Raw genomic sequence first — 13,359 nt, 5'->3', positions numbered from 1 at the left:
ATTTTGTCGGGCATCGTCCCATGCACGAAAAGGTTGTCGGTTTGATTTCTAGTCAGGGCATATGTCCAGGGTTGTGGGCTCGATCCCCAGCAGGGGGTGTGCAGGAGGCAGTGATCGATGTTTCACTCTCTCTCTCTCTCTCTCTCTCTCTCTCTCTCTCCCCCTCCGCCTCTCCCCTCCTCTTTCTCTCAAAATCAATAAAAATGTCTAATAAAAGATGATGATTCATTTTTTACAATCAAAAATCAAATAGTAAAAGGACATCCTCTTTTGGGGTCATGGATCCTGTGTACAGTTTCAGAGGTTTGCAGGATGGTGAGAGTGAATTTCCTCACATCTAATTGGTTAATAGTTACTTTCCCCTCAGTGCCACCCAGCACACAATCCAGAAGGAAGGACATTTTGGAGGGCATGATGCCTTGAATATTCAAATGAAAGTTCTTAGTACAAAGGGTATATTATGGCATCCCCGATATCAAAAATAAAGTCTTCATTTAAGAGTAAAAATTAGGAAGACTAGAGTGGTTGGTTTGAGCCTCTGTGGATGGGACCCCCCCAAATAGTCACAAAAGGTGGCAGAGATTGATGGACCCCCAACTCTAATTAAGATGCGGGGGTGTAGTCACAGATAACTATGGCTAAGGTGAAATTATAACTAGAAAGATGTAACTGAATAAGTCACACTTGATAGCACTATAATTTGGCTGAAGGTCTAGTGTGTTAACCAAAGGAGGGTGGTCAGTGTGGGGTCTGGAAAAGGAGCTTTGTGTGTTCATCATCATTGTTCACCCAGACCTGCTGGGAAAGACCAGCTGTGAAGGCTGAGATCACGAGCTCTGTCAGGTTCAAGTGCCTTGAGACACCTCCCTACACACTGCCCACAAAGAGTAGGGTGGACCTGGAATCTATCTGTTTGGAATGGCAAATGCCACCTTGGTGTGTGGTGTGTGGTGTGTGGTGTGTGGTGTGTGGTGTGTGGTGTGTGGTGTGTGGTGTGTGGTGTGTGGTGTGTGGTGTGTGGTGTGTGGTGTGTAGTGTGTGTGTGTGTGTGCGCACGCATGAGTCTTAAGGATTTGAAAGAGGTCATTTAAGTCTTGTAAGACCTAAAAATATTCAACTAATCACCCTAAAATTTAACCAGAAAGAATTTCCAATGAGGCTGAATTATTGAGTCACTCTTCTTAGTTGTGACTAAGTCACAACTAAGACACAAGACACAATTTGTGAGGCTGAAAGTGCTACCTTGGTCTCAAAGGTCACTTCTAGAGTGCCCGTTTATGCTCTGCTGACCACACAATCCTAGTGGGGAATATATTTTAAGCTCCCCCCTCCCTGCCCCCAGGATGGGCTGTCGGCCTCCCTTCCACAACAATTTCCTCGGGCAAATTTAAAAATATGTGCTCATGGCTTTTCTTACAGCTGTGGGGCCTTAGCTAGAGGGTGCTCTGAACAGCAGCTGAGTTTGAGGGGAGGATTGTGGAGGACACCAGAGCCTCTTACTTGGAAGCTGGATACTCCATTGATTAAATGTATTAGATTTTAATGGAGTACCTGCTCTGTCGGCAGCATCTACCTTCTGGACCTGTGGCCCGCTCCATGCAAAGGGAGGGGCAGTCACTCTTCCGTTACTTATGAATATTCATGCTCCAGCCCTGAAATGGTCCATTAAGCAGTAGGAATCGTGTGCAGTAGCATGAGGAGCAATGTGAAGCAGGTGATATACCTTTAAGATCTTCTGGTACTGCAGTTGATGTTAATTGGAAAAAGACTGGATCTTTTCACTTCTAATTTTGTTTGTTTGTTAATCTTCTTGGCTATGAAGCCATAGCCATGCAGACATAGCTTGGGAGCTCTGTTCTTTTAGCCATTTCACCATCCATACACATCCCAACTGCCTGAAAAAGTTGATTACAGCAGTTAATGTCAATCCAGTAACTGTCCAAGGTGGCAGGGTTGTTGGCTTGTTCCACCTGCCAGTTTCAGATGTCATCGTACACACTGTCATGTCTCTTCTACAACCACCTCCATCACAGCGCTTGGTTATGGAGACTTTCCACTTGGCTGGAAATGTCTGGCCAAGGGCCCCCGTTCTCGGACACTTGGAGTTTCATCAGCTTTGTCTTTCAAAAGCAGTTTCAGGACAAGCTCACTAAGAGACTAGAAAGGGGAAGACTAATGGGATTTTAGAGATTTCTCATTTTGTAAAATTATGTTAAAATTACATCCCGCCGAAAGGATTTTAAGAAAGCAAACAATAAAAGCAGGAAGAAAACAGCCTGTGGGAGAAACAAAGAGCGGAACAGAGCAGAAAGAAGTGACAGGGAGAAGATGAAATTTCTGGTAAGTTCTCAAATTTCAAACAGGAGTGTCAAAGAACACACATTCATTTGACTTTGGAAATACTATTTACTATTTTTTAATCGATTTACCTTTCAAGCAGTGGCTGCTAATAAGAACACTGACATCCCCTGCGCATATCACAGCTTTGGGGAACATGTTTGAGATTCTTTTTGGCTAACTGAGTTTGAGCAAAAACAAGTTCAAGCTATTCTGAGTTTTCTTTTCTGGGGGCCACTGAGGGGGCCAGACCTACCTTAGGAGATTTCCCCTATCTAGTCCTTAAAAGCCCTTGATTCCTACATTCACTAAAAGTATTCATGCCAGTTCAGACTTGAAAATCTGCCCCAGATGGCATCACGCCAGAGGCTGATCCTTATTGCTTTAGAAGGAGGGGGGAATATTGCCATATCTGAGAGGAACTGTGGCACTGGGCAAGAAGGGACATTCCTTCCTGAGAATATATGGCTTTATTGGGGTCAGACAAAACTTTGCCCAGTTCTTTACTCATGTGGAAAGTGAATGTGTCTAACCCACTTTCCAAAGGAGGGAAATGGAGCACAGAGCAGGAAGGCAGATTATACCCTCTCCTTGTCTGAATAGACCTAGAAGACACCAGATAGGGCTGCATTCTCCAGCCCCATGTGGTTTTAGACCCCTAAACCTTTTGCTGTCCACAGACTTAAGATTGTCCTGTTCACAGCCATGGAAAGAAACAGGCTTAATGTTTTAAGCCCGTCCAGAGGCACAATGGACTGGAGCTTCAGCCAGAACAGATCCAATTTTCTTCCCAGACTCGATAACTTTGTTTTACAAAATGAGCTCGGGCGATGTTTCAAGGGTTAATTAAGAGACTTAAGAGATCCTGGACTGGCACTTATTTAAAAAAAATATTTACACAACTTAGCTTTATATGGTCCATGTGTGTGTGTGTGTGTGTGCGCGCGCGCGTGCGTGTGGTTTAAGAGCTCAAAGCAGTTAACATTTTCTCTCCAAACCCTACATCGGCAAAGGTACACGGAAGGAGAGATTTATTAGGCCCATTTGGAAGGCTATCATATCTACTCACTTTAAGGTTGAAATGCAAGAGGGCAAGTCACTGGCTCACCCCATTGCCAGGCAGTGGGAAGAGAGTTTGAAACTGGCAGAAGGCCTTGGAGGTGAAAGGCAACGGCAGGGTGGGAGAAGGCCAGGGAGAGGGGTAGAATGCTGCTCTGAGAGAATGTGCGTCATCTGTTCTTATAGCCCAAGAGGGCTCCTGGGCCTCCCCATCCTGCCCTCCCGAGGGTTAGGCTGCTCAGAGATCACAGGGACACAACCTACTGCTGGGAGTTGCTCCTCTCAAATAGGCATTTTTATTGTCAAACAAGTGATGGGGGATGATGAGGAGGAAAGATATGAGAAACGGAAGCAATCTGCTGTCAAATCATCAGTTTATAATGGAAAATCTACCCTGTCTCATCCTTACAGGGACAGAAGTCAGTTCTTGGACTTGGGAAGATGTGGTGTCCAGTCAGTTTGTGTGTGTGTGTATTTGTGTGTGTGGTGTTTTCCCCATCATCTATTTCAGAAAATATTCTCTCTTTTCCATTAATTTTTTCCCCCTAAAAATCAAAGTTGTATAGGTTCCTTGCAGAAGACTTGGAAACTATGGTAACATGACACAGAAGAAACTAAAATTCATCTATAATTTTACCACCTGATTTTATCAATATTTTGGTGAATAGCCACCAGTTTGTTTTTGATTTTTTTATGGAATCTAAGTTCCAAGAGCATACACACATGTGAATCTTGCTCACATCTGTGACCCAGAGCTCTGACAGTGCATAGGCCATTGTGACCTGCAGATGTTGGTTGAATGAATGAATAAATAAATAACTATAAAAGAATATTTTGAATTGAAATAGGTTGTCATGATGCAGCAGAGAATAATAGAAACAGAGTTGCTTGGATGTGACAAACTTGAACCAAGCTGCTACTGCTAATTTATTGTGTCTCCTTGGATCAGTCACTTTACCTCTCTGGGCCTGGGTTTCTTCTTCGGTACAACAATCATTATAGTTAATATTTATTGAGTGCATACTCTGTGCCAAGCATTGTTATAAGCTCTCTATGTGTCTTTCTCATCATAACTCTATGAGATAGGTACCTTCTATCTTCATTTTACATGCAAGGAAACTGAGGCATGGAGAGGTTGATTTGTTCACAGTCACATAGATAATAAAGGGGAGAGCTGGGCTTGAACTCAGGCATCAGGCCTCTCCTCTCCGGTGGAATGCCTGGCTGGGATTAGATGACTCCTTGGGCCCCTCCTGGCTCCAGGCTCCAGTGCTGAGTGAGAGAGGAGTGGTGCAGGGAGGTTGTGATGATTATGCTCCTGGCCGAGCACAGGAAAGTGAATTGTGGAGCAAGGTCCACATGATTAGTGCATGGAGATCACAGAGCAAAGTTCTCAGCCAGAGGGCTTCCTCCCCAATGTGTGGAGCCCACATGGGCATTTACAGAGCATAGTGATAAACCAGCCTGCTGTCCAACCAGTGCTCTGTCATTCAGAGGCAGCCTTACCTGGGTTCCTGGCATGTCCCTTCCGCCTCCAGGGCCTCGCCGTACAGAACAGTGCACCCGGGTCAGGCAGGGAAGTAAATAAATAAATCTGATCTTTCTCTATCGTGAGCAGTGGCTGAGGCATTTGATGGGAGAGGAAGAATGGGACTGTCCTTAGACGACTAAATAGGATTTCAATGGGCAGGACCCTTCCCTTCCCCTCCCCCTCTCCCTCTCCAGATGAAGGTTGGGCAGATAACTCGAGTTCTGCTTTATCCCCTTGGTAACCAAGTCTCCTTTTGGTGACGAGGAATGGGCTTCAGTAAACAGATCTATTTGTGTGTCTCCTATTACTCATTTGAAGCAATGTCACTCCTTTTTCCACTGTGGTCTGTGTGTCTGAGTCAGAGGGCGCCTAAGCAGGCTTCTTTGAATTGATGGCTCACTCCCAGCCTCTCTTGACTGACTGCCAACCTAGCAGGGCGTAGCTTACCAACAAATCATTTTTTATTTTTTTTAAGTCAGACTGATTCATAGAAACTCCTTTAAAACACAGTGAAAAGAAACCGCCCATCACACACCCCAGCACACCAGCGCAGGAAACTTATAACCTCGGGAGGCAGGTCCCTCCCCTCACTGTGGTCACAAACCTCCAGAAGAGCAGACCTACCCGGACAGCTGCCAGCTGCTGCCACTCAGGGCTTCTCCGTCGCTCGGACCCTCAGGTAGGACAGCTCCCGACACTGCGGGGAAGCTCAGAGAATCCTTCCTTTCCACTGCTCTCCTTCTTCTGACCTCACCTAAGATTTTCTTTTCCTTTTTCCCTTCGCAAGTTTTCTGTGATTCCTTGAACTGAATCCTTGAAACTTTTGGCTAAACGTGGATACTGAGATAACTTTTTCCATAAGCTTCAGAAAAATGGATTTGGACGGCAGGGCTGGGGGAGGCTCAGGGAAATCTGCAGGACCGGGTTGTAATTATGTCTCGCAGTGCCTGGGTTTTGCTCCGAAGATGTGGAGGCCCCAGGGACTTTGGAACACACCTGGATAGGATAGTCTTTATGGAGGAAACGCCACAAACCTTTGAAATGACAGGCTGCACTTGCCAGATGTTTTCCATTCCTCCATTTTGATTCAGATTGCTTCAGGACTTGAACTGCGTCTCTGCTTGCTGGTTGTTTGCTGGTCTTTTGGGGGGTGACAGTGGATAGAGGGCTGCTTTTCAGTGTATTTTTCCTGTGGGTTTCACTACTGCCTTTTGGTCTGTTCATTCACTTCTGTTTGAATTTGAAAAGTGTTTTTTCTCCCCACAGGGTGGGAGAAGAGGGTTGGGTTTTGTTTAAAGAAAACCGTTAGAGAGAGAGGAGGGGAGAGAGGAGAGAGAAAGAGAGGAGGGAGGGGAGAGAGAGAGAGAAAGAGAGAGAGGAGAGCGACTGGTTTTTCAAATAAAACCCGGGAGGGGTTCACTTAATGGAATCAGGTGACTGATGTGGATTCCAGAGCGCCTTCTCTCCTTGGCCAGATGTGCAAGCTGGGAGAGGCGGGAGGGAAGCTGGAACTGGGGGAGGGTGGGGCAGGGGAACTTCATCTGTGCCTGTAACAAAGTTGTTGAATGGCTTTGTGCTTCCACCCTAGAAATAACTGAATTTCAGTGCTGCGTGAAAAGTTGGTATATAAGAAGAGATAAAAAAAATAAACAAGTTTTTTTAGGTGGATGTGGGATTTTTCTGCATGGAAGGCAGCGATTATTTGGGGACATTTATCTTTTCACTTTTCCAAACTGCGGTTGCACAGACGCAAACACTCATGCTAATCACAAAGGAAATTTGGAGAAAGGAAAGAGGGTGATTCTGTTTGTGGTTTTTTTTGTTTTGTTTTTGTTTTTTTGTGTTTTTTTTTAAGGTTAGCATTTTGGTTGAGGTGTGGCCTATTTCAACATAGATACTGGCGGATTTTTTTTCTCCCCCACAAAAACAAGGTGAGGAGAATGACAGGATTCAGCTTGTCTGATGAAATTAGGCTTTTCCTTTAGAAACAAACGCAGTCCGTTGGAAGGGAAGATTTAAATGTCATCAGTCTGTGTACATTGTACAGGCACGGCTCCTGGTAGAACTGCCCCCAGGGGGGTGATGAAGTAAACACAAGGGCAACTTTTCAAGATGCAGGGAACTCCCACACTTGCTTAAACTGACTATTATTTCCAGATTACCTGCTGTGGACTAGGGGAGCCACTGTGAAGCTGATAGTAATGGCATTCTATGAAGTTAGCGCGAATCTTTTAGTTTTGTGCGGGGTTAAAACTAATAAGCTAATTTGACTAGTCAGCAAATAGAAAATACTGAAAATTCTGGGGTGTAAGCCATCATGGATTGCATCATTTGTGCCCCATTTTGAGTTATACCGTAGGGTTATAAATGTGAAAACAGGCTGCATGTTATTTCCTGGGCTTTGAGGGCAATTGGAAGAAACTGCAATTCTGATTCCCGCTTTCCCCTCTTCCTCCAAGAAGCAGTGAGAGGCCTTAGGTGCGGCAGTTTTTCTGGGTTGCGGCTGAAAGGCGTTGACAGGGCTGCACTGTGAGGGTTACTGTCCCCCACCCTCAGAAGCCGATCCATCCCCACCCCAGACCTGGAGGGCGGGGCGGGGAGGGCGCTGTCTGGAGGGCTGCGGGACATCCGCTCTGGCGTCCCGGTCAGAGGACCCCCCAGGCTGCGCATTGTTTGAGGGGGCTAAACTGTCCTGGGAGTTGTCAGCATGCTGTCAAGGACCAACCCAGGGCAGATCACATCCCAGAACAGAGGCTGGCTGCCTCCCAGGAGAGCAGGGCAGGCCTCCGAGGAAGGAAAGACATCCTTCCACAGGCCCCTGAGAAGGCTCACTGTGACTTTCTCAACAATCCCCGCTTCCCTCCCGAAGCCAGCGTGGGGCCCGTGCAGTTCCTGGGGGGCTTGTTACTGAATGGGCTTCACCAAGGCCATCCTGGGGACACAGGTCCTCCCGGCTTGGTCCGGCTGGCTCTGCGGGTTTTGGTCCGTGTCGGACCCGCTGAGATCAAGGGGTCCCACAGGAAGAAGCGAAACAGCTGTTCACAGGCCCCCCAGAGCCTGATGGAGAACACAGCTGAGAAATGGCCACGGGAAAGGGCACAAGGCACATTCGGTTATGTTCCATCCTTAAGTTTGTTCATCGAACTCTCAGCTGGGGAGGGATCTTGAAGATAACTCTTTCCTACTCCTACCATACACAGAAATCTTGTTTTTACCCCGCCCTGGACAGATTGCCGTTGGACATTTCTTTGACATTTCGAGGTTGGGGGCTCAGTACCTCAGAGTGCACGTCCACGCTCATCCCCCTTCGCTGGACAGCTCTAATGATTAGAGTCTCTTAAATCCAGCAAAACTGGGTCTTCTAGAACTTCGATTCTTTGCTCCTAGTTCTGTGGTCCTGAAGCAACCTGAACAATGTTGGTTCCGTTTTGTTGTTGCTGCTCCACCCAGAGCTCCTCTAAACATTTAACCCTTACTCAATAGTTAATGGATGCCACTTGATTATTATGAATAGCGTTGTCTGAGATGCAGCAAGAGGAGCAGAAAACATTTCGAAACTTGGAAACTATGCACATAGTAAGCCACAGTCATATGATTTGATTCCGAGGTATTTCATTTTCTACACATAAATATGGTTCCTTCTTTATCTTACCACAGTATATACAAAAGCTTGGAGACGTTTGGGACTCAGATATGCATAGTCAGGGGGACACACCCAGTTGCTACCCACAAGGTCATGGTTAAATCAATTTAATACCAGCCACAGAGGCTTCTAACTTAGCCGCATGGGGGTTGTCCCTTAACTTGGTTCGTAGTTCATGTAGCCTATGCTTTTATACTGTTACCACCTGTCATGGTGACTACAGGCTGCCAATCGGTGTAACCTGGGTCTACTGGTTGGCAGGCGATCCAGATATCAGTCCCTAGAGGAGGGCGACATCCTTAACCAGTGCAAAACTGGGATCTTCTGACCGTGAACTTCCTGTTTCCAATCCTCTCCCCAGTTCTGTCCAGATGACTCTGGATTTCTATTCAGTGATCAAGGGAGCCCAAATATGGTTCTGATTAGTAGTTTAATGAATTCCCAACACCCCGCCCCAAACACAATGTCTCAAGATTGTACTTCGTAACACTTCAGTTCCTGGTGCTGACTAGGTAAAATCATTGCTCTCAATTTAATTGGAAGATCCACTGATATGAAGCAAAAAGGTAAAACTACAAACCCTTGTGGAGATTGCTGTTTCTCTTCGTTTTTAACAAAATATTTGGGTCAACATTTCCTTTCCTGTTGTGGAAATGGTGTTTTCCTGGAACTAAAATGGACTCCTCTGCCCCTGGTGCCAGTGGCCTTATGTGGGTGTGGCAGTTTTTGTGTTTTCTGAGCCTTTTTCATGAATTCACTCTTCCAATGGGGTAAGTGAAATTGAGAACCCTTTAGGCATAGGTTGAAACTGGTAGCAGAAATCCTGGAGTAGATGCCAGATGGCTGAACAGCAAGACCAAGGGCCTGTGCTCTCATCCCGACTGTGTCGTGTGACCAGGGATAGGTCACTTGTCTTCTCAATGGAGGGAACTGAACTGGGTGACAACCAAGGCCCTTTGCAGCTCCGAAGTTCTAATGTTCTAAGGTCCTAACATTCGTATCTTGAGAAATCCTTGGCTCATGCTAATAGCTAGTTTAATCCATAAAAATTGGTAGAAAAGTGAAACAAGGCAACAAGTTGCATTGAAACGGACATTTTAGAGGACTGAGGACCCAGGCAGTTTCCTCTGCTTCATCCACCTGGGGATTCCTTAGGCTTCATCATCTAATAGCAATGAGCATTCACCCAGCTCTGGGAAGAAAAGGAAGAGTTTGGTTAATGAAACATGAAGAAGCCAGCTCAGATGAGGAGGGACAGGCTATCTAAGCCTGTTAAGACTGAGAACAGCCAAGGACCCAACCAGGCTCGGCGAGAACCCGAACAGGTCCTGGGAAAGGAGCTCCACCCTCTTCTCAAGGAGGGAGACCCTGCAGCTTGAGGGTGTGGCTGTAAAGGTGTGGATGGGAGCCAGTGAGGAACAAACTGAGAGGAGGAAAGGGAAGGTGCAAGGAGGAGAGGGCAGAGAAGGAGAAAATGGGACTGCCTGTGTGTCCCTAGGGCCTGTGTTTCCCTGCGGCAAAGAAGAGGGGCAAATGGAAAGGCCTACAAGAGGGAGAAAAAGCAAAGTGGAAAGAGAAAGACCAAGGAGGTGAAAGAGCAAGACAGAAGTGTGAGGATGTTCCCGCTCCTAATTCCTCTCCTCTTCTTTGGGGACCACCCACCTTCAATGTTTCAGGACAGTCCTTGGGGTCAAATACTCTGTTTCCTGTGCTCCGCTGAAGAACCTTTTGTTGCTCAGGTACAGATGTTGGTCAATACATCCTTGGTATCACCCATGCTTCCATGGGATATTTGTGCCAATAGGGCAGTGATTTTTCCAACATTTCTCGTTTCGGAAGGATCAGATCAGAGCTGAGAGCAAAATGAGGTCCTAGATACTTAGACTTCCTCCTTCAAAAAAATGAAAGACCCCTCTTCTGCGGGCTGGAGCTATAGGGTATTAGAGGGAGGATTTCTGTCCTGGAACAATGAGCCCTGCAAGTGGGTGTGTTCACACTTAACTCAGAGAAAGCCAAGGCCTGGAGCTTTACTTAGCTTTGTGCTTCAGTAGGGAGGGGACTTCGTGCTGTGGGTGGGGGGCAGGACAGAATGTTTGAAACTTGTCTCAGGGTTTGCAGTGTTGGGGATGAGTTTGGGCCTTTGGTGGCCAGGTGGGAAGAAGCAGTGCCCTTGAAAGACCCTTTGTTTTTGCTAATGGCACTGTTTTGAGGGGGCAATGTTGCCCCTCTGATAAACTAGGAGGTAGCAGGAGGAACAGAGTGGAGGGTAATTCTAGAACCCCTGCTGAGCTCGAAGATAAATATAGGGGCGAGATCACACAGGAGTGGAGGAGGCCTGGCCTAGACAGCAGGAGGTGTTGGGCTTCAGTTCTCATTCTGCTTTCCCTCTGGGGACCTGCCTTTCCTCCTTTGTTATGGGGCTGGCCTGAATTACCTTGCCACCCCTGAACTTCTAAATAATCAATTGCCCTCAAAAGGAGCAAAGAAACCCACAGCTCACCCCCCAGTGCTCTCTGGGCACCTCTGGTGGAGGGGCAGTGTCTTTCCCAGCTCGTAGCCCCCTCAAGGCTGCAGTTTTGCTGGTTGAAGCATGTTGCCGCCATCTACTGTAGACCCGCCCAAGCGCCTCTGGGGCCGGGCCACACCTTGATTTTCTTCCCAAACCCTAGTTATTATCTTGGCAACCTCTCCCTTGAAGACGTTCTGGCCGCCAGAACGCTCCTTTGTCAGAAGCAGAAGACACTGGAGCTTCCTTCCTCGCCCAGGAGGCCTCGCCCGATGGCCCGACCAGCTGCCGTCCCGGGGCGTGGGCTGGCTTGGCTTCCTCGAGGCCCAAGCCTGGCCTCAGCCTTTGCAGATGTGGCCCTCACCCACCCCCTGCGCAGACACGATGAGGACAAGGGGAAATAAGAGAGACTCGACATCCTTCTTGGGAGCATTTGCAAAAACAAGATTCACGCTGTTTGCAACAACCGTATAGCCTTTGCTCTGCATCAGGCACCAGCGCTTTAATCCTCACATTAACCCTGTGAGGTTTACAGATCACAGTTAAGAAGCGTGGAGTCAGCAAATCACCACGATGTATACTTCGAATATCTTACAATTTTATATGTCAATTACACCTCAGTAAAACTGAAATTAAAAAAAAAAAAAAGTGGCAGAGTCAGGATTCGAACCGCAAAGCTGTGTGCCTTACCATTAGGTACCTTCTCTCTAGGAACCACCAACCAGGGAGGTTTTGTGATTCTCCCAAAGTCAGCAGTTGGTCAGAGGCTGAAGTTTTTCAAGAAGCTGGTTTTCTAATGGGTGCTCTTTCTTCTTTTTAAAATAACATGCTGTTCCCCCTTCAGCACCCCTGGCTCCCCTCCCTCACCTTGTGAGAGTCCGTGCTAGGCTGTCTATCCCGGTGAACACGGCCGGGTGTACACTACCGTTTCTATCTTAGCCCCCATTTATCATGCATCCATTTGGAAGATGCTGTCCCCTTTCTCCGGGACCATGAAAAAAAACAGGTGTTTTCCTTGGAGCATGTAGATCCCTGTTACTTTTGCTGCTTGGCGGCTGATGTTTCTCCAGGTCATAGAAATTTGCCTGCACTTGAAAACATCAGGCCCAGGGTGATGTGTGTATAGTGAGCAGCGACCTGGAGTCCTCTCCTCCCACACCAGGCGTCCAATATCCTGAGGCAGGAGGAAACGATCTTCAGGAGCCTTTCTCTCCACACGTTTCCCATGGAGAAATGAATGCCCCCCTCTCCCACCCCTACGTAAAAACAATATTTAGAATGGAAAGTACACTTGATATAAAACAACAATAACAATGGCCAGAAAAGCTCATCCAAGGTCTCATCCACTCGGCCTGACTTGAATCCCAGCCTTTTCCTCCTCCGGATACGTCCTCTGTGGCTGCTCCCAGAAGAGAGTATTTCCTTTTCGGCTTTTGTGTTAAATGGACATGCACTTTGCCAACGCAAATGCTCCTCAGTGGGAAACAAATATCAAAAACAAACCAACAGAAGCAAAACGATCCCGACGTGTGGAGGCGAGGAAGATGTTCGTGCCACCACCCTACACAGCGTCCTCAGGGAGAAGGGGCCGCCGGAGTTTCGGGTGTCATGTCGAGGAAGATGGCATGGAGACATGTGCTGACTCATGGAGATCATATGACCAGGAGCAGCTTGGCTTTTCATCTTCTCTTGTGCTTCGGAGGAAGCAGCCTGTCTTTGGTCAGATGGTGTGAGAAAGGTTTCTTCCAAGTTTGCAGTTATCCAGAAAGGGGGTGGGATGCCACTGCTGGAAAAACGTCAATCAATGAAAAGGCAGGGTAGTGTGTCTAGCAGTCCAGTGGTCTCAGGACTGTGTTCTAACATGATTGAGATTTGGGAACCTATGATGATGTCCTCTGGCTAGTTTTCTGATAACCCGAAAGTTCTGTTGCAAAGATAACCAATTTAGAACAGGGCTGAAGAGGAAGCATTAGACAAAGGACAGGACTAAGTTCAGGGGTAGTCATTGCCAAGAGAGACTCTGATGCATTGTCAGAAGGACCTTCCTACTTGGGAGGAGGGATGTCTTGGTAGGTAGTGAGCTCCTCATAACCAGAGGAGTTTAAGCATGATTTAGATATGTAGTTCCTTGGTGTAGCTTTGTAGATGAGTTTCCATGTATTGAAGAGGAACTTTAAAGCCCCCCTACAGCCCAGAGATAGATAGAAAGAAAAGTTAAATCTATGGACAAATTAGTGTTTAGAAATTTAAGATATTATTTTTGTACTCACTTATTTCCTCTGG

General features: G+C 46.9%; 1 protein-coding gene across 2 annotated transcripts in view; it reads left to right on the top strand.

Moving 5' to 3' along the window:
• EMP1 (epithelial membrane protein 1) overlaps positions 1 to 13,359 on the top strand; it is a 96,292-nt gene that overhangs the window by 72,318 nt on the left and 10,615 nt on the right. The window contains exon 1 of one of the 2 annotated variants that reach the window (XM_081127676.1): positions 5,410 to 5,606. The exons of the other annotated variant lie outside the window; for it this stretch is intronic. The gene's annotated coding sequence lies outside the window, so the exon portion shown is untranslated. Of the gene's footprint in view, positions 1 to 5,409; positions 5,607 to 13,359 lie in introns of those variants that run through there. 2 annotated transcript variants of the gene reach the window in all.

This window comes from Miniopterus schreibersii (genome assembly GCF_964146895.1).
Source record: "Miniopterus schreibersii genome assembly, chromosome: 2".
Classification (NCBI taxonomy): Eukaryota; Metazoa; Chordata; class Mammalia; order Chiroptera; family Miniopteridae; genus Miniopterus; species Miniopterus schreibersii.
This window is presented reverse-complemented; position numbering and strand designations above follow the sequence as displayed.